Source organism: Macaca nemestrina, chromosome 9 (genome assembly GCF_043159975.1).
Source record: "Macaca nemestrina isolate mMacNem1 chromosome 9, mMacNem.hap1, whole genome shotgun sequence".
NCBI lineage: Eukaryota > Metazoa > Chordata > Mammalia > Primates > Cercopithecidae > Macaca > Macaca nemestrina.
In genome coordinates this window covers 140,000,512-140,022,471 of record NC_092133.1, presented here as the reverse complement: position 1 = coordinate 140,022,471, position 21,960 = coordinate 140,000,512, and the positions used below count along the sequence as shown (strand labels likewise).

Below are 21,960 nucleotides of genomic sequence, written 5' to 3'. Positions count from 1 at the left end.
TTGTCAGATGGATCGTTTTCAAACACTTTCTCCCATTCTGCTCTATTCTGTTGATTGTTTACTTTGCTGTGCAGACCTTTTACTTTGATATAATCCCATTTGTCTATTTTTGCTTTTGTTGTTTCCTTTTGAGGTCTCAGACATAACTGTTTTGTCCAGAGCAATGTTCTTAAGAATTTCCTCTGTGTTTTCTTCTAGTCATTTCAAAGTTTTGGAACTTGAATCTTTAATCTATTTTGAGCCGATTTTTGTATATGGTCCTTACAATAAGCTTGATGGTTGAAAAATGTTATTCCTGGATGATATTTAATTTAGTTTTAATATATCTATTTGTTGATTCCAGTTGCATATTTGCTGGTCAATCATCAAACCACCGGGTAATATAAACGAGGAACACTATTGGGTCACCTCAAAGATGACCTAATAGAGATGGATCTATAGTCAATCATGTGATTTGAGTGATGATGGCTTCTTGCTATTTAGGAAAAGTGAAAACAATCTGTTTGAATTAGTAAAAGTCAGGTATCTTCGGAAAATATACAGGCATGCCATATCTTCTAGTTTTGTGAGGCTGAAGTAAAATTTTGTAGAATTCTTACTAGGTGGTCTTTGCTGCTGTAACAAACAGTGAAGAGTTATCAACTGTACTCATCACTTACATAACTATCTCTTCAACCTTTCCAGGGGTCACCACGCTTCTTCTGTAAAGTGCTAGATAGTAAATATTTTTGGCTTCGTGGACCATAAAGTCTCTGTTGAAAGTACTCAACCTTGCCATTATAGCAGAAAGTTCCATGGGCGATATGTAAACCAAATGTGGCTATTTTTCAACAAAACTTTATTTCTGCACACAGAAATTTGAATTTTATATAATGCTTATGCCATAAAATAGTATCCCTGTTTGATTTTTTTTAACCATTTATAAACATAGAACTCATTCTTTGATCACAGTCACACAAAAACAGGCAGCAGGCTAGAATTGTCCTAAGGCTGTTGTTTGTAGGCCCTGCACGCACAGGAAGTCCACGAAATAGGAACTGTGTCTTGGCGGTGATGATATTCACGATGCTTAGTGCGCCTGCAAAAGACTGACAAATACATAATTCTTAATCAAAAGCACAATTAGTTGCTATGGAAAATATTGTTGATCTTTGAAAAAGAATTGAAGTATTCTATTTGTCCATAAAATATGGACAAAGCTCTTTAATCATAGTCCTTAGAAATTTAGTCTCAAGTTCACAGTGCGTCCTTTGCTGGCTGATTCTCCAATTTAAAATACCCTCTTTTCCCAATCACTTTTGGCACAGCCTCCAACTGCTCCCTGTGGAAGCTCCCTTGGCTGAGGAAGGAGATATGTTCTCAGTCATCTTCCTGGCCAGTCAGGCACTAATCCACAGAGATTGACCCCATGGCAATGCAATTTGGTACAAAGACGTGAAGACACACAATCAATTGTACTGTCCAAAGACAACCTCAATTAAACACTCCCCAACCACAGAACCCATGCAGAATTTATGGCGCTTTCACCCATGAGGATCTAGAGGGTATGGCGGATCCTCCAAGGTTGCATTAGACATTGGTTCCTAGGCTCTACAGTGCTGAGATTCCAGTACAACTTTAATTCCACTTTTAGGGCTGTTCAAATAGATGCAAGTCCTAAATATATATTATTCACCCCAAATACTTTCAAGGACTGACCATGTGCCAGGCATTTTGCTAGGTGTTGGGAATAGAGTGTTGAGTAAGCCAGAAAGAATGTTTGTCTGCAGGAAGTCTATACTCTGAAAATTAAATTTGTCTCTATCTTTATATACATATCTATACTTGTATGTGTGTACAGTAATCATGATGTAAAAAATACTGTATTAACTACATTATTAAATTAAATAAGAATATCTAATAATAATACTATGTTATTTAAAAGTTGGCTAGGATTAAAATTACCTGCCAGGCATAGTGGCTCATACCTGTAATCCCAGCATTTTGGGAGGCTGCGGCAAATGGATCACTTGAGCCCAGGAGTTTGAGACCAGCCTGGGCAACATGGCAAAACCTGTCTCTACCAAACAAACAAAACAAAACAAAACAAACAAAAAAATAATTAGTAGGTTGGTGCAAAAGTAATTGTGGTTTTCACCATTACTTTCAATGGCAAAAACCGCAATTACTTTTCCGTTGGATGTGGTGGTTTGGGCCTGTGGTCTTAGCTACTCAGGAAGCTAAGGTGGAAGCACCACATACATCTGGGAAGTTGAGGCTGTATTGAGCTCAGATCGTACCACTGCACTCCAGCCTGGGTGACAGATGATACAGAAGCCACATTTTAATTTTTGTTTGCAAATATTATCTCATTCGAGTGGCTTTCATACAAAATGATTTGTCAATATTTTCAACCAAAATGGTCACTGGATTGAAGCCGCGTGATCTTCCTGGATGTTGGAAAATATTTTTGATGCCATTTTAAAGTTAATTCATTTTCTTATTGCTTCTTTGGTGATTTTTTAAGGCAGAATTATTCAGTACATTAGGCAGATTTATTAAGTTTGTAATCGTGTAATAACTGCTTTACTCAGAAATTTTAAAGCACTTTATTGTCTAATCAGTCCCTTGAGAGTTACTTAGTTGTAGACTTTTCTTTCTTCTTTTATGTCCTGAGACATATTTGGGTTAATGAAACGCTCAGTAGAATAGTCAACTCTCTAGGCTATTCATTCGTTCTGCTGTTGAGCTAGCCATGAATGCTGAGTTTCTGGGGTGATTGAGGTTATTTTAGATGTGTCACATTACCAATGACTGTAATTGCTAGTGGACAAAGGGTTGGATTATCAATGCTACTGTTCATTGGAAATTAGAAACTCTTAAACCCTGAAAGACGTGCATTTGAGATGATGCATTGAACACTGTGTATGATCATTATGCAAGTTTTTCTCCCTGTCAATCTGCCTTTGGTATTACTTCAGTGGAGATTCCAGTTGTTCTTATAAACATTAGTCACCCAGAAATTTTTAAATCATATTTTCATCATTATCAAAATGTCTTATTTTCTCCAGGTTACATGATTTCATTGGTGCTATAAGCCTGTGCTAATTGATGTGGCTTTTGGATACAGTAAATGTTATGGCTAGCATTTATCCTTTTCAGTCTATTTCCTCATCACATAATGCTTAAGGGATATGCTTTACCTACTCATCTAACTTTTTCTATCAAAAGAAGATTTTAACTTAATTTGGACCAAACAAATATGACCATAACTTGAAAGAACTGGGGTTTTTCCTTTTTATCAATCCACACAGAGGAGAATTATTATCTCCTATATCAGAAACACCGATTTTCCAAAGAACTTGAATGCATGGACAGAATACATCGAAGCAGATTCTTCCCTTTGTCATTTTATTCCAGCTCTTAATTATGAAGTATATTTAAATATTGTGTTATAAATTACTTAAGAATATTTATCATTCACCACAAAATTTGCATCTTAGTTTGAGTGGGCTGCACAAATAGACTATAACTTTATTTTCTTCTTCTTCTTCTTTTTGTTTTTTTCTTTTTTTTTTGAGACGCAGTCTCACTCTGTTGGAGGCTGGAGTACAATGGTGTGATTTTGGCTCACTGCAACCTCCGCCTCCTGGGTTCAAGCGATTCTTGTGACTCAGCCTCCTGAGTAGCTGGGATTACAGGCACATGCCACCATACCGTTATTTTTTTGTGTACTTTTACTAGAGACGGGGTTTCACCATGTTGGCCAGGATGGTCTCAGTCTTCTGACCTTGTGATCTGCCCGCTTTGGCCTCCCAAGGTGCTGGGATTATAGGCATGAGCCACCACACCCGGCCTATTTTCTTCTTTTTAAGAGTTAATTCCTCAGACAACAAAGAATCTGAAGTTTAGAGCTACACCTCAAGTATGGAATATTAAATTGTTTTAAGACACCAGCAAGTACCAAAATTCTTCAGCAATGTGGTGGTAACCTAACCAGATATAATCATTAGGAATGATCAAATATCAAATACATTTTCCTTTTCAAAAAATAAATTAGAAATGGGACACAGTGAGCGTGTCATCTTCAACATCAGCTAATAATGTTTAAAGGCAGTCTCATGCCTGTACTGAGTGTGTCTGTTTGATAGATGTCATTGTTGCTTTGGTAAGTCTACCTCACATACTCTGTGGGTTAACATCAATATTTTTAATCCTTCTAAGAAACTATGATTTCGTAAGCAAGCAAGGCAGAGCAAAGCATGCCTTTTGTGATTTGACTTTTTGTAACTCCTGAGTGATTCACAAATTCTGATCGTGTCCTCGGAATATGAAATTGCACACATATGCTACTGTGTAGGTACCTGAAGACACTAATTGTTCCCTAATTTGCTTATTATTTCAGCCTGGTCTCTAACTGATAGGCAACTTACAGGCTTGGTTATATGGGATCCATGTGCTTCAAAAGACAAGAAACCTACAGTTTTGTCCAGAATCCACTGCTGTGATTTAAGAATGGGATGACCAGATAGAAGTCAGCCTTCTACAAGGCTCTGAAGTTGGATCACCGCCTCTCAGCAGCTTTGTTTGATGTTGATGTTGAGATATTTGGAAGGAGATCAATAATCATCAGATGTCTCAAATTCACTGAAAAAATAATTGCACAATATTTAACTGGTGTCACGGCATGACAGAATGGTCTTTCTTCAAACACAGAATAGCGTTATACTTCTATTTTTAGCTCAAGATAGTTTATAAAAAGCCTACTTCTTTCTCTCTCTCTATATATATACACATACACTATATATATGTGTATATAACTCTATATGTAGCTATATATAGTTTATATATCTATACACACATGTATAGATATATATATATATATAACTGTTCTCTGTTTCATACTAAATGAGACAATGATAAAAGCATAAAGCAGCCTGACTCAGAGTTGCCATGGACATTTGAGGTGATTTCACTCTAATTCAACCCATTTTCTAATAAGTAAAAATGAACCAAATCATATCAGTAGCTTTTTTGGCAGTGACTTTTATGGTAATTCAGTTTTTTGAAAATGTGTCAACTAGCATTACCAGCAGGGGTTAATATCTCTTTTTACTTCTTTGGAAGATTGCTGCCTTCCTTCTCTCCCTCCCTTCTTCCCCTTCTACTTCCACTACTCCCCTTCCCTTTCCCTTCCCTTCCCTTCCTCCTTTTCTTCCTTTTGTTTTTTAAAAAAAATATGCATTCACTCTTATAGTAGGTGTGCCAAATGCGTTGAGAATGTGACATAAAATATCAACAAAAAATGAGATATTGAATATTTAAAAATATATACATATAGTTATATTAAATTGCAAAAAAATATACCATTCATTACAGAAAAGTGTTTTTCTGGGCATGGTTACGGAGGAGATTGAAGTTTGCTTTGAAACAGGGGAGCACATGTCAGTGAGGGTGGTTTGCAGCATAGCTTCACTGAGGGGCAATAAAGCCAGGAAAATGCTATTGCTGATTTTATAGCCACATCCCCTTTTCATGGTCATCCCTTTTACTGATTGGCATGACTACTAGGACTTTTGTGTTTTCTACGAGAATATTGACTTTTAGTGAGTTTACACCACTTGATGAAAGAAAATTGAATGTATAGTACCTACAATTTAAATGTTACACATTTGTAAGGCATTTCATATATAGGTAAAATTACTAACCTGAAAAAATAATTGGTCTGGTTTTTATTCAGAAAAATATGTATGTGGCATTCAAGTGGCAGAAGCAGCTGGAAAATCTGTGTTTGAACTTCTGGGGCTGCGGGAAGACCCTCTCTCTTCCATTTATAATGATCTCTTATTACTCACTGGAGTCAAACAAGTATTGCTTCTCCGGCTTAAGATGTTGGTGCACGTGGGAGAGGTGAATGGTCACAGATAATTTCATTGGAATGAATTTGTCACCTGTTTGACTGGAAACCGGTTTGAATATGGGAAGACGCTTTGTGCACACAGTGGACCTTGGAGGAGTAAGAAGGGGACCCACCATTGATGGGGTGAAGTGGGGGAGCAGCAGAGAGAGGGGCTGGGGAGACCAAGACTCACTGGGCAGCTAGAGAGGAGGAATGCCTCTAATCCTGCGAAGGTCTTTTGTAGCCTGTATGAAAGTCTACATAAAAATAATTTTGCAGACCATCCTGGCTAACATGGTGAAACCCCGACTCTACTAAAAATACAAAAAATTAGCCAGGCTTGGTGGCAGGCACCTGTAGTCCCAGCTACTTGGGAGGCTGAGGCAGGAGAATGGTGTGAACCTGGGAGGCGGAGCTTGCAGTGAGCCGAGATCAGGCCACTGCACTCTAGCCTGGGCAACAGAGTGAAATTCTGTCTCAAAAATTTTTTTTTTTTTTTTTGCAAAATACATACATTTTGAATGAGTTGCAAGAAAAAATGAAGTTACTCTAGTTGATGCTTTCATCTCTTTTAAACTGTCCTAAGTCCAAGATCAGTTTATATAAACGTGCTGTGATACAATTTTCCTCGCTTTTCAGAGTGATCCCAAGCCTACGTCCGTATTGGAAACATATTTGTCTGGTCATGACTGACTGTTGGAATCTGTCTGGAAGCACACATGGGGAACACCTGGTGTACCTGGTATTACCCTTGGGGCTACGTGGGTTGTGTTGAAAGCTGTCTTTTAACATGATGCCCATCTTAGGTTGTGAGGACTTATTTTGTAGTAATTAGTCAGGGTTACAGTGAGCCACACTTCTCCCTGGACATACAGCATATAGGATGTCACACCAAGGAACATAATTGCAAGTTGGGAACTGGCATTGAGTCAGGGCACGGAGCAGAGGCTATATCCCAAGGAAAAACAGCCGACGTGAAGTTGCGTGAATGGGGCATAAAAGTGACTCAGAACTCTGTCTGATCATGGAAGACTGAGAGGGCAAAAGTTTTTGCTTGGTGGGGCGTGGTGGCTCATGCCTATAATATCAGCACTTTAGGAGGCCAGGGCAGGTGGATCACTTGAGCTCAGAAGTTCCAGACTAGCCCCGGAAACATGGTGAGACCCCATCTCTACAAAAATTAGCTGGGCATGGTGGCATGTGCCACTTCCTAGGGAGGCTGAGGTGGGAGTATTGCTGGAGCCTAGAAGGTCAAGGCTGCAGTAAGCCAAGATGGTGCCACTGTACTCCAGTCTGGGCTACAGAGTGAGATCCTGTCTAAAAAAAAAAAAAAAAAAACCCAAAATTAAAAAGTTATTGCTCAAGTGATATTTCCATGAAAGTACAACTCAGTGACAAATACCCATTATTTGAACCCTACAACTTTCACAGAACAAACTGGACAGTGTGTATAGAAGCAAGTTTCTTAAAAAACAAGCTATATTAGTTGGGAGTAAGGAAGGGGAATGTGGCATTTCATTACAGACTCTTAACTTCCTCTTTTGAGTCTGACACACCTTCTATATTTTCTTACGGCCTCCCAGAAGCAAACAGGCAAGGCTGGAAAAAGGAAGTTAAATAACGATTTGCTCAATTTGAAAGAAACATAACTTTTTCACATGATACCAAACGTTTCCCAAATGAAACGCTCCCTGCCCTGCCCCGGTATGCAACTTTCCAAATAAATCTGTCCTAAGTAAGTCATTTCATCAGCTGGATTAGATACACTTTCTTCATCTTTGGCTGGGTCTTACCAAAATGAGTGATTCAACATCTTAGGAGAGATTGCTGCAAGGGTTACACCAACAGATAAATATGGGAATTTCTTTCACACTGGCTCGTTTCAGACCAATAGCAGAGCTAGGTAAACAGTGATCTCATCTTCAGTCACACAGTTTTGCTGACATTACAAAGAAAGGTGTCAACACAGATTTAAGGTGGCTGTCGACTTACTCTGTCCTTCATTTTGGCTTTTGAGTTTTTTACCATAGAGAGGTAACTCTGAGAAAAGCGAAAAAGTTTCTTTTTCCACTTTTTTTTTAAACTAGAAAAGCAATGCCTGCTCTTTAAATATACGTAAAAGAATAGAAGGAAGATAGAAACGTATCCCACCACCTATACAGAAACAGTGTTTATATTTCTCCTTGATTCTGAGACACATTTAGGATCTTTGCAGGGAACTTTTTGGTAAGTTTCAGGTAACTGTAGATGAGAGCTCTTTCTTTTCAATCGGTTCTGAGAACTTGATATTCTTAAATGGTTCTTTAAGCCCAAAATATTTCAGTTGAGTTAAGCTTTAACCAACCTAGGTGATTAGTGTATACGCTCTACAACCTTGCAGAACGCTTTGTATCAACAAGTAACACAAACCCCGAATTCCTGGAGCATGTCTTGTGTTTGTATTCAAACATAACCCTGAAATGTGTTCTCACCCTCAGTATCTCACACACATTCTTCTTATTTGAAAGCTTCGTGTATTACTCAACAACCTCTAACATATCTCAGCGATGGTAAAGACACATAGAGAAGAAGTGACATCATGAAGCTGATTCTGTTCTTTTGGCTTTGTGTTTAGCTAATGCTGAACAGAGCGGTGAGTCATGCAGTCCTGTGACCAGCCAGGCGCTTTTCCAATCAGAGCCTGTTAAGATCTTTGACAACAGAACCTGTAGTTGTTTGAAGAGGAGGTTTCACTAGTGACCTGTACCCTTGGTAATAACAGGCTTTATAGTTAACAAAATGTGTTCTCTCCCTACTTAATAACAAAACACCAATCATGAGATAATGCTTAGCAAAGCTGACTCATTTCCTCCTTTACAGATGAAAGGAGTTGTCCAAGAAATGACAGTCTCCCAGGGGAATTTTCCTTCAGGTCATTACGTGAGTCTCTTTAAAGCATGGTGGACTGTAACATTAGGTTGTCAGTTACTAGGTATATTAAAAAGTAAATTTTATTATGAAATAATATCATACATTTAAAGCCCGGTCCAATTTTCTCTTGAAATATGTGAGAATTGCTGATTTCAGATGCGATTCAAAAGAAATAGCTCGACTTGTATAATCAGGTGTCCAGAAGATTGAAATTTCTGTTTTATTAAAATGTGGACTTAACGTTTGCTTTCCTTTTTGTTTTCAGCCAAGCAAGGTTTGGAGATTCTGCAGCTGTCACCCCCAGCGTCTCTGTAGGATAGCCTCGTGCCCCTCTTCACCCAGGTCTGCAGGAGGGTGGCAGCACGGCTTGAGAAGGCTGGGTGGCGGAGCTCGGAGGCGTGCAGTGTTCCCACCACACTGCGGTGGCTCAACTGCCCGGGCTGTGGGGTTTCCAGCTGGGTCATGTTGACTTGAACCGACTCAGCAGGCGGTGACCTCCTGGAGCACCTGAAGCCTTCAGAGAAATATGATGGAAAACCAAGAGGCCTCCACCTCCCTCACTTGCTGAAACCTCCTGGGCTTTGCAATCGGGCTGCTTTTGCAGATGCACTCCTCAAAGCTAGCTCGGCAGACATTTATTTTTAAATATACAGGAAGCCAAAGACGTTGAGAGAAAAGCCGCCTAATGCATTCCTCCGCTCATCTCCAAAGTCATTGCTAGTTTTCTAGACCCGATTTTCATCGGACTTTCCAAAGACAGAAAGAGCCTCCTCTACATAGGGCTTCCTTCTTTGCCTTCATCTGTAATGTGAGCCTTGCCCTAGGTTGCCTCTTTCTCTACTTGCTCTGTCTGCTTCACAGTTCTCCTGTCATTTCAGCAGTTGTACCATGCTTTTTGTTGTTAGGAAATCACAAATTGTGAAACACATTCAAGTGAGCACATTTAAAAATAACCTAGGCTTCTCTACTATTTAGGTAAGGCCACTTGCTTGTTTGGGGTTGCTAATGGGAATAAGAGGCTATGTGTGATTACCTCTAGAACCTGCTTGTTTGCTCTGAGGAAAGTTTTATTGAACAGCCACAGGCTGCGTTCCAGAACATTGGCCAAACACTTTGCAAATGTGTGCCGTTGGGTCCTAGCACCGTCCACTCCACTTCTGGGAAAGGAATATGCCCTGGGGACGGAGGTCTCTTTGCAGAATGCCAACGTGGGCTGCAAACTCATAAGACTTTTAAGGAGTGGTTGTGGACCCCTGATAAAAGCCCGTTGTCATTTTTAGCTTCTGGAAATCCACAGGTCTCTAATTTTGTAAAAGGTGCTTTCCATGCTTGCGGTCTATTCTCCCAGGGAAATTTAGTCTGAATACTGTGTTGCAGGGTGGTGGTTGGAGGATAATTGCTGATACGTTGTGGGCCCAGAATAGATTGGTCACGTTGTATTTCTCTCTTTTCACCCTAACAAATCAGAGACCAATAGTATTGTTCCGAATTTGGAGTCTGAGAGTCTCAACCTCGCCTTATCCTTCACCAGCCAGGACAGCAGCTAGGACTGAAGGTGCGTGTATCCGTGTTTTCCTCCCGGCCACCCTGTTCCCCGCTCTGTCCCTCACTGATCTGTGCATAAATTGGGCAGATCTACTTAAATCTGCTTTACACAGCAGGCTTTTATATAAGCGTTCATTTGAAAACTGAGAGATGTGTAAAGGCTTTTTAGCTTTGTTTTGAGATAGATAGGGTCTCACTCTGTCACCTAGGTTGGAGTGCAGTGGTGGAATCATGGCTCACTGCAGCATCGACCTCCCAGGCTCAAGTGAGTCTCTTGTCTCAGCCTCCTGAGTAGCTGGGACTAAAGGAGCACACCACCACTCCCAGCTAAATTTTTTTCATTTTTATTTTTAGTAGAGACAAGGTCTCACTATGTTGCCCAGGCTGGTCTCAGACTCCTAGCTCCAAGTGATCCTCCTGCCTCAGCCACCCAAAGCATTGGGATTTCAGATGCCTGGCGCATAAATGCCTATAGATGTTGAAAAGGGAAGGGAACGTGAAGGAAGTTCCTCACCTGGGCACTCAGAGGAGGTCTCTCAGGCAGGGAATGGACAAGGTAAACGAGCCAGCTCACATCTGTGGTTCCTCCTTAGGCTCATGGAAGCTCGTCCATAAGGCATAGATTGGTTCATGATAGCGATCAGGAGTATTGTCTTGGTGTCAGGTACCTTGGTGCCTGGCTGCTGTTCTGTACCACGTGGCCTCCAAGGGTGGTTGGGCTCTAGGACTCAGGTGATCTGACTCCTAGATCATCTGAAAAAGAAAATGATGTTGAGGCTTCTTTTTCTCCAGAGCCACCTAAATTTAAAGTCTGAGAGGCTGATAACTACGGCTGCCAATTATGACGTGCTGAGCAGTGTGCTACACAAGTTCCATCCTCTGCCTTGAGTTCTCGTAGCAACCTTCTGATACAGAGAGTCTATTCTTTAACAGAGGAGAAAAGAAGTATGAGCTGGTGAACTAGGATGATTTGACCAGACTCACACAGCCGGAGACTATCAACTCAGAACCCAGTCTCCTGGGTCTTGATGTCTTAATCGGTTTGGGATCTTATAACAAAATACTTGAGGCAGGTGGCTTAAACAGCAGACAGTTATTCCTCCCACTTCTGGAACTGGAAATCTGAGAACAGGGTACCAGTGTGGTGGGTTTTGCGTGAGGATTCTGTTCCTGGCTTGGGGATGACTGCTTTCCCACTGTCTTCTCACGTGGCACAGAAAGAAGCAAGCCTCCTGTGGTTCCTTTAGAATCCCATCTCAAGGCCGTCATTCTCCTGACCTCATCTAAACCTTCCCCCTCCCAAAGGCGGAACCTCCTAATACATCACCTCAGGAGGTAGGGCTTCGGCATAGGCCTTTGGCCCAGGGGGGTTGGGGACAGACATTCAGTCCATAGCACTTGGGTTTGCAATCCATGCCTTAACCGTAGACCTTCACAGCCTTGCTCAGCATAGAAAAATCTCAGTGTGATCTGACAAACACCATCATGAGGCCAGCAGAGCTTCCCCATAGGAGAGGATGGAGGTAGGCAGGTGAGCCGTAACTGCCCAAACAAGGCCTCACCCTTTGGTTAACGGGTTGATGGTATTTACTTTCCCTCGAGCCTCACACTTGAGGTTTAAGAGCTTGTTCCCAGCCTGGTGAGGTAGCTCATGTCTGTAATCCTAGCACTTGGGGAGGTCTAGGTGGGAGGATCACTTGAGGCCAGGAGTTTGCAACCAGCCTATGGGCCACATAACAAGACCCCATCTCCACAAAATTAAATTTTTTAAAAAGTTAGCTAGGTACGGTGGTGCTCACCTGTGGCCCCAGTTACCAGGGAGGTTGAGGTGGGAGGATCTCTTGCCCCCAGGAGGTCAAGGCTGCAGTGAGCTTTGATGGCACCACTGTACTCCAGCCTGGGCGACAGAGCGAGACCTCGTCTAAAAAAAAAAGTTTGCTTTCTTCCTCTCGACCTAAATACTTTCTTCTTCTCAAAAACCAAGACGACTTTCCCCTTCGCCCTCTCAGTGATACCCCGATATGTCCCCTCTGTTGGGTGTTCCCAGGCGCTGCCCCGCTTCTGCCCTCCCTGCCTCAGGCAGGTCTGGGCTCTGCCTCCAACCTTTCCTCCCTCCAGTCATGCTCTCCCCTCTCCGTCTCTCAAGACTTCTGCACACAGTGACCCGGTCAGTCTTAAAATGCTGCTTCAAAAATGTCACTTAGTGAAAGTCTTCCCACTCATCTTAGTCTATTCCAATCTCATTGACTCTTTCACCCATCATTTTATTCAACAAATGTCTAAGAACACATTTAGGCACGGGTGTTTCACTGCCAAGCAACATGAACGTGCGTCTGCCTGAACACATCATTTTAATTAAACATGCAAAGTCATTTTCAATACAAGAGCAAAATACTATCTCCTTAAGAGACACAGAATCAGAAAGTACTTAGGCACGTGCACGTTTCTGCACTGCACTCATCCATTCTCCAGCCAAACAGCAGTTAGTGAGCGCCTACTGTGTGCAGAGCAATATGTTCTCTGCACTGGGATTGCAACATGAGTAAACAAACAAAATCTCCGCTCTTGTGAGCTTGGATTTTAGTGCAGAGCTGAGGGGAAGAACCATGTCAGTTGAATGTATATGCGAGCTATGTAGGAGATCCCTGATGTATAGTAATTTTTAAATAAATAACAATAACAGAAAAGTCATTTCTAGTAGCTCTTGACTAACAAACAGCCTTTTGAAATTGTGTGTGTGTGAAGTCTTAAAGATTTTAGTCCCTATTTGTTGTGTGTTTTTTTGTTTTTTTTTCTTTTGCTGTTTTTAGTTGTTTGAATGCAAAACAAAGGCTTGGAGTGCATGGGAACACATTTTAGGGGTGCCGCAGCTGGAAGTCAGCCTCTGAGGGTCTCCTGCAAGACTCAGGCTTAGACATGAGTAGTGGCCTCCAAGGGCCTGGACCTCACACAGCTCAAGTGATACCAGCCCAGCTCTTTGCCAAGCTTCCTCTAGACAATACGGCCTGTATTCCTCTAGACAATACATTCCTAGACAATACGGACTGAATCACGTCCCCTCAAATCCATATATTGAAGTCCTAACCCTAAATGTGACTGTATTTGGAGACAGGGCATTTAAGGAGGTCATTCAGGTTAAATGATGTCATAAGGTCGGGTCCCTAATCCAACAAGACTGGTGTCCTCACAAGAAGAGGAAGAAGACCAGCGATCTCTTTCTCTCCCACGCACACAAAGGGAAGGCCATGTGAGGACACTGAGAAGGTGGCCCTTTGAATCCAAGGGGAGAGGCCTTGTCAGACATCAACACTGCTGGCACCTCAATCTTGGACTTTCCATCTCCAGAACTGAGAGGAAATGCATTTTTCTTTTGGTTGAAGCGCCCAGGCTGCGGTGTTCTGTTTCAGCAGCCTGAGCTGCCGAAGAAGGGGTTGTTTCAAGCACCTGATCCACCTGCCTTGGCCTCCCAAAGTGCTGAGGTTTCAGGGATGTGCCACCATGCCCAGCCTAATTTTTACTTTATCATAGAAACAGGGACTCACTATGTTGCCCCTGCTGGTCTTGAACTTCAGGGTTCAAGCAATCTTTCTACCCTGACCTCCCAGATTGCCAGGATTACAGATGTGAGCCACCGTGCCCAGCCAGGCAAGGTTCTTAATATCTATGAGCCACAGTTTCCTTATTTGTAAACTTAAGGTTGCACTTTGTTAGATGACTGCGTGTTATGATCTGGAGGTATGTTTCTCTCCAAAATTCATATTTTGAAAGCTAACTCCCAAGAAGATTAAGAGTGGGATTTTTGGGAAGTGATGAAGTCACGAAGGTGAGGTACCCATGAATGGGGTTAGTACCCTGATAAAAGGGCTTGAGGGAGGGTGTTTGCCTCTCCCACCATGAGAAGATGCAGAGAAGGTACCATCTATGAGAAACAGGCCCTGACCTGCTCGAAAATCTGCTGCCTCTTTGATCTGTCCAGCCTCCAGGATTGTGAGCAATGCATTTCTGTGGTTCATAAATTGCCTAATAGTCTGAAGTATTTTGTTATAGAAGCCCCAGTAGATGAAGACACTCCAGGAATAGCCCTGCTCAGCTCTCATTTGCTGTGTGTTTCTCGTCCACATTGAATCTGGGCTTGGCCAGCGGGACTTCGGAACACATGATGCAAACACGGCTCAGCCAGCAGGATGCAAACATTGTTCAAGGGAGGGAGCACAAGACCCCAGAGCTTGGCTGCTTGGGACACAGTTGTGAGCCTCCATTCTGTAAAGAATCTTGGAGAGAAAGACCTTGCAAAGAAAGAGGAACAGCATCCGCTATGCCCGATGCACTCAGCATGCAGGTGAGCCCTTCGTCCCTGCCAGCCAGCACACTGACTGCAGCTGCAGTGTGAGCTCAGGCTTCACACACAGGTCTAAGCAGAAAATTCACAGGTGTGTGGAAAATACCCAGGTATTATTGGCTTAAGCTACTAACGTTGGGGCAGCGGGAGAAAACGGAAACACACATCCACTTTTCCATATTGCTACTAGGAGGAACTGCAAGACTGTGAGATCCCTGGGACAGAGCAAGTGCTCAAAAAGACTATAGTTGTCATTGCTATTTTCCATTGTACGAGATAGACGCAGGAAAAGGGCTTGTCAATTAGAGAAAAAGTCAGCACTTACCTTCTTAGCACCTACAATCTGTTTAGAGCCATGTGCTCTGGGGTTTTCCTTTAAGAAAATTACATTCTCGTCCAGGCACAAGGGCTCACACCTAGAATCCCAGCACTTTGGGAGGCCAAGGCAGGAGCATCTCTTGAGGCCAGGAGTTGGAGATCAGCCTGGCCAACACGGCAAAACCCCATCTCTCTCTACTAAATATACAAAAATTAGCCGGGTGTGGTGGCATGTCTGTAATCCCAGCTACTAGGGAGGCTGAGGCAGGGGAATTGCCTGAACTCGGGAGGTGGAGGTTGTGGTATGTCGAGATCATGCCACTGTACTCCAGCCTGGGCAACAGAGTGAGACTTGGTCTCAAGAAAGAAAAAAAAGAAAAAGAACAAGAAAAATATTGCATTCTACAATGGAGTATCATTCAGCCACAAAATAGAACAACATCCTGCCATTTGCAGTCGTACGGATGGGACTGGAGGTCATGATGTTAGGTGAGTTAAGCCAAACACGGAAGATAGATATTGCATATTCTCACTCGTCTGTGGGAGCTCGGAAAGCGGACCTCATGGAGGCAGAGGGTAGAATGGTGGTTAGCAGAGGCTGGGAAGAGAAGCAGGGAAAGGAGGATGGAGAGATGTTGGTTAATGGACACCAAAGTACAGGGAAATAGAAGAAATAGGTTCCAGTATTTGATAGTATGGCAGGGAAATTATATTAGGCTGGTGCCATTAAAAGTGACACTGAGGGCGCGGTGGCTCAAGCCTGTAATCCCAGCACTTTGGGAGGCCGAGGTGGGCGGATCACAAGGTCAGGAGATCGAGACCACAGTGAAACCCCGTCTCTACTAAAAATACAAAAAATTAGCCGGGCGCGGTGGCGGGCGCCTGTAGTCCCAGCTACTCAGGAGGCTGAGGCAGGAGAATGGCGTGAACCCAGGAGGCGGAGCTTGCAGTGAGCCGAGATCGCGCCACTGCACTCCAGCCTGGGCAACAGCGTGAGACTCCGTCTCAAAAAAAAAAAAAAAAAAAAAAAAAAAGTGACACTGAACAGATTAAAAGTAACATTAAAAGTAATGGCAAAAACAGCAATTACTTTTGCACCAACCTCATCATTAAGAATTATTTGTTGTATATTTCAAAATAACTATTTTGAATATTTTGAATATTTTGAACTATTTTGAATAATGTGAAAAAAGATAAATGTTTGAGCTGATGGATATCCTAGTTATCCTGATTTGATTATTACACATGGTATACATGTATCAAAATATATGCACCTCATAAATATGTACAACAATAATATATCAATAAATATTTTTTTTAAATGTTAAAAAGAGTAAGTGATTAAAAATTACATTCTGGTTAACATACTTAAGATGATCAATGCATTTATTGCCCTGGGCTATCAACAAATGATCAGGGACCCCTCTCTATGAAACATATCAAATAAGTGCACATTTTGAAAATCGGAAATCAGTAACAGTATCAATTTTCTGGAAAAACTTTAGAGAAAATGTATCCCTTGATCAAGGTCCTGAATGGCAGGAAATATTTCAATAATGCTAATGCTAATGATTCTATTAACATTTGACATTTATCGATAATGTATCATGTGCTGGGAATGAAAAGAAGCACTTTACATGCAATGTCAGATGTAATCCTTTCCTCAGCCTGATGAGGCCGACTTTATTTTATGTGCATTGTGCAAACGCGGACACAGAATGACAGGGAAGTTAAGAAGCTCTGCGATTTGTTCAGTGTTACTCCGCTGGCCAGTGGTAGAGCTGGGCTTTGGCCCCGGGCTGCCTAATTCCGATACAGGCATTCTTCTTTTGGACAGAGAGGCTGGTAGATAAATTAAATGCATGTATACTCTAAGAAAAATCATTCTAAAGTTGAAGGGAGAGTTAATTGGTACCACTGTTATGAGTCTAACTGGACCTGTATTCTAAAATATTTTTATATATGTATAATATACATAAAAAGATACATAAATCAGTATATTTATATATGTAAAATGATGGATTATATATAAAATTATATATATTACTATATATGTAATGATGGATTAATATATCTATTTTGAGATGGAGTTTTGCTCTTGTTGCCCGACCTGGTCAATATATTAACAGAAAGTTCTTTTAATAATTAAAGACATGGTGGCAGGGCACGGTGACTCATGCCCGTAATTGCAGCACTTTGGGAGGCCAAGGTCGGTGGATCCCTTGAGGTCAAGAGTTTAAGACCAGTCTGGCCAACATGGTGAAACCCCATCTCTACTAAAAGTATAAAAAATTAGCCTGGATGGTGGTGGGCCCCTGTAATCCCAGCTACTTGGGAGGCTGAGGCACAAGAATTGCTTGAACCTGCGAGGCAGAGGTGCGAGAACCAAGATTGCACCACTACACTTCAGCCTGGGTGATAGAGCGAGACCCTGTCTCCGTTAATAATAATAATAGACATATACCCTACAGTTCTAAAGCAAAATAATAGAAACAATGGCAGGCCGGGTGCTGTGGCTCATGCCTGTGAGCTGGGCATGGTGGCGGGCGCCTGTAATCCCAGCTACTTGGGAGGCTGAGGCAGGAGAATCGCTTGAACCTGGGAGGCAGAGGTTGCAGTGAGCTGAGATTGCACCACTGCACTCCAGCCTGGGTGAAAGAGCAAGACTCCATCTCAAAAATAAAATAAATAAAATAAAATAAAATAAAATAAAATAGAAATAAAAATGATGGCACATATGTAATTGTGTACTGCATGGCAGGCTCTGATCGTAGAGTGTTACACAGTATGTACTTTTTTTTCTTCCCAGCGGCCCTATGCTATAGCTTCCATTATTTTCTCCACTTCACAGATAATTTAACCTGCTACAGAGAAGTTACGCCAATGTCCAAGGTTACGGGCCCGAAGAAATCATGGGTCAGTATTCAAAGCCAGGTGGCCACCTCCTACCGGGCGTCCTTACCGGAGAGCTCGATAGTTCCGTGAGCTGTTTCAAAATAGGAATTCAAATATCGGCAGAAGCAGGAGACGGAAAAGCATGCTCGGATTGCTAGATGACCTCTCATGTATGCTATGTCTCGTGCTGAGCAATGTTTTCTCCCTAAACCCTTACAGCAATTCCATGAAGCAGGCGCTGCTGTGATCCCTTCAAAGATAAGGATATTGAAGTTCAGAGAATTAGTGATCCCGGATCTAGTTAAGAAAATGGGATTTGAAGCAAGACATTCTAACAACACAATGTAGACTCACTCGATTTTCTTTGGTCTTTTAAAAATTAATTGTATTAATAAAAGTCCTACATGCATGTAGTATGAAAGAAAACAGTTGTTTTACGTGGTCTATTATGAAAAAAGAGTCGCTTCTAGCCTTGCTCTAATAGTTCCTCCTTCTAGGGGTAACTATTTTCAAATCTCTTAACAGGCTCTCTTGGTCTCTCTCTTTCTCTCTCTCTCTCTCTCTCTCTCTCTCTCTGTCTGTCTGTCTCAACAGAGTCTTGCTGTGTCACCCAGGCTGGAATGCAGTGGCATGATCTCAGCTCACAGCAACTTCCGCCTCCCAGGTCCAAACAATTCTCCAACCTTAGCCTCCTGAGTAGCTGGGATTGCAGGCACGCACCACCATGCTTGGCGAATTTTTGTATTTTTTTTTTTTTTTTTTTAGTAGAGATGAGGTTTCACCATGTTGGCCAGGCTGGTCTTGAACTTCTGGCCTCAGGTGATCCGCCCGCCTCAGCCTCCCAAAGTGTTGAGATTACAGGCGTGAGCCACGTGCCCGGCCATTCTCTTGGTATTTCTAACACAGCTCGAAAAGCCATCCTGGCATTACTATCTTTTGAGTTTCCAGTTCTAGGCATCATCTATTGAAGTCCCACATTGGGAGAGGAGGAATTGTTCCCGTCTGTAATGACGCCTTCGGTGGGATCTTACTGTTCTGCTCACCCTTTTCTCTGCAGTTAATAATTACATGTTTGCTTCTACTTTGCTTAGTTTTTTTAAGTATTTAACCCAATTCCTCCCTAACTCTCCTCTGGTTGATGAGTCTCCTCCCAAAATGTTCACACTTGTTAAAGACCCTTGCCTCACCCTCTTCCCGGGGACGGGGACGCCGTCCCAGCAGACCCCCTCCTCGGCTGGCACCATTCTGCATGGGTTACTTTCCAGGCTTCCTGAAGAACTTCTTTCTGGAATTTTACTTTACCATCATCATGAAGTGACCCTTTTCTCACTTTTGTGTTTTGCCTCTATTTTCTGGATTCTGGCTGTCCTTTTTCTCGGTTAACTCCCTCAGTTTGGTGGAGCATATCTGTGTTAGCCTGTGTTCCCAACAAAGCTGACTCCAGGACGTGGATTCAGGGGAAACACCCGAGAAGGACATAGGGAGGGAGTCTGAGAGGCTGGGCAGGGGAAGGTGGCAAGACAGGTGTAACTCAGAGTGAAGGAGAGAGGAAACGGGGGAAGGGGAACAAGGAAGGAAAACAAGAGGGGAGAGAGGGAGGCAGAAATCATCTGAGACTTCAGTGTGGTCCTCAGGAACATTTGATAAGGCGGTGGGATGTGTGTGAGCTGAAGCCATCCTTCAGCCATGTCACAGGTGTCCCAGGAGCAGGCCTGCCTTAGCGCCCCTGCACCCCCGACTCAGCCATGGGTTGGGAGCAGTCCTGGGAGGAGTGGTCTCAGACGAACTTGGCCATGAGCTCCTGGTGCAGACAGGGGCTGCTCCTTAAGCGGCCCTCCATACCTCCACTTGCCTCCTGAGAAAGGGTGCAGGAGAAGTAGACAGATTTAGGGGCTGAGGTCGTGAATCTGTCCCCACACCACAGTGACGACGCGGCTGGGTGTAGAATGTTAGGGTTTTGACAGCATTGCTTCATTGTTTTCCACATCCTGGTGTTAGCAAGTGTGAAGTCACGCTGGTTTCAATTTTGCCTAGAAAATCTGTTTTATCTCCTTGGAGACTTTAGGACATTCTCTTTGCCTATGCTGTCCTCAGAGGTCACGCTGAGGAGTTGTTACTGCAGCCTGCTCGGGGCCATCCTAACTAGGCTGGCCAAAGAAGCACAGCCCCAGCTGCATCGCTGCCATTCAGCGAGAGTCCCCTTCAGTCGCTGCCATTCGGCGAAAGTCCCCTTCAGTGCCACCGGGTCATGTGTCTCTTTTCCAACGACTACGACAGCCAGGCAGGGAGCTGAGCACTTCACAGACATTATCTCATTTTATTTTCTTTAAAAAAAAAAAAAATCAGATAATGTCTATGAAGGATCTCACGCTGTCACCCAGGCTAGAGTGCAGTGGTGTGATTCCAGCTCACTGCAGCCTCGACTTTCCTGGCTCAGGGGATTCCCCCACCTCAGCCTCCCCAGTAGCTGAGACTACAAGCACTCGCCACCACCCTCAGCTAATTTATTATTATTATTAGTAGTAGTAGTAGTAGAGATGGAGTCTTGCTATGTTGCTCAGACTGGTCTCAAACTCCTGGACTCAAGAGATCCACCCACCTTGGCTTCCCAAAGTGCTAGGATTACAGATGCGAGCCGCCACCGCACCTGGTCTGACATTATCTAATTTAATCCTTCCACTAGAGTAAGAGTTATCCTCATTTTCACTCAATCCCACTATCCCATTTAATTGTTTTTCCTAATTTAACCTAATTTTCACAGTAAGGTCAGTATTACTGCTCTCATTTGACTGAAGCTCCGAGAGGCTTAGAGGCCCATTTAGTGTTCTATTAAGCATAGCAGAGCCTGGATTTGAACTAAGTTTTTTCTAATGCCAAAAGTTTCTGGGCCGTAAAGTTGCAGAGATGAAGACAGCCTTTAAAGCAACTCCTAGTCTTATTCCTCCTGTTCTTTAAGACGTTTCAGAACATCACAGAGTTCGGAGAGCAAGAACAAAATCTCCTCCACAAAATCCTCACCAATTGTGCCAAGAATTTATAGTAGAAATAATACTGAATTCATTAAAAATAATTGTATTTAAATGCATGTATTGGAATGTTTGTAAGGCACTAAAATGCATACATTTGTATTTGGCCTTTCCAGAAGACACTTAAGATAAATACCTGCTTTTATGTTTTTCAAAAGTTCATATATATACATTTATACAAATGTATATATTTATTCATATATAATGTATATAACTTAAACATTATAATAAATATATGTAAGTATATTTATTATAATATAAATATATATAATTATATAAATATTAAATAAACATATTTTATATTATATAATTATATATAATTATATATTTTATATTAAATAATTATAAAAATATATAATTTATATATTTTTATATAATTTATAAATATATAAATATATAAAATTTATATATTTATATAATTATATTTAAATATAATTATATATTTATATAATATATAATATATTATATATAAATACCTATATATTTATATTATAAATATATATTTATATTGTATAACTATATAGTATATATAAATATATAAAATATATAAAAATATTTACTTTTATATGTATTTATTTTTTATATCTGTACAAATATTGTACAGATGATTTTTATATCTGTACAAATACATGTAAATGTATGTACATGTATGTATTTCTGGCTCTCTTGCTCTTAGGTTAAGAAGCATTTCCAAATGATCCGTAGAAATGATTGCTTTCCTGTGTTGAGGTTTCAGTGAGTGCAGAGAAGAGGAAAGACCCACTAAGCCGGTAACACATCACTATGTTTGTCACATTACACACAGATAAGAGCAAAGTTTCATACATTAATTCAACTGGCTATTTGTCACAATTTTCCACTGCTGTATGCCACCGTGAAACAAACCATTGAGGTTACAGTCTTGTTTTGATCCTAGCTGTCTGAACTCTGTCCTACCTCTTCATTTCCACGGGCGAGTAAGAACCACACAGTATTTTCTGCTTTCGTTGGAGGACTCAAAACTGTCATCGAGAAAATTAGTAATGCAGTAAATAATACAATACCAGTTA

At 41.8% G+C, this 21,960-nt stretch overlaps 1 long non-coding RNA gene across 1 annotated transcript; it reads left to right on the top strand.

The window, feature by feature from the left end:
- Positions 1–8,908: 8,908 nt before the first annotated feature.
- On the top strand, positions 8,909–18,305 carry LOC139356431 (uncharacterized). Its single transcript, XR_011608337.1, has 3 exons — positions 8,909–9,763; positions 10,256–10,343; positions 17,842–18,305. It is a non-coding gene; the product is annotated as an uncharacterized lncRNA (long non-coding RNA).
- Positions 18,306–21,960: the final 3,655 nt, after the last annotated feature.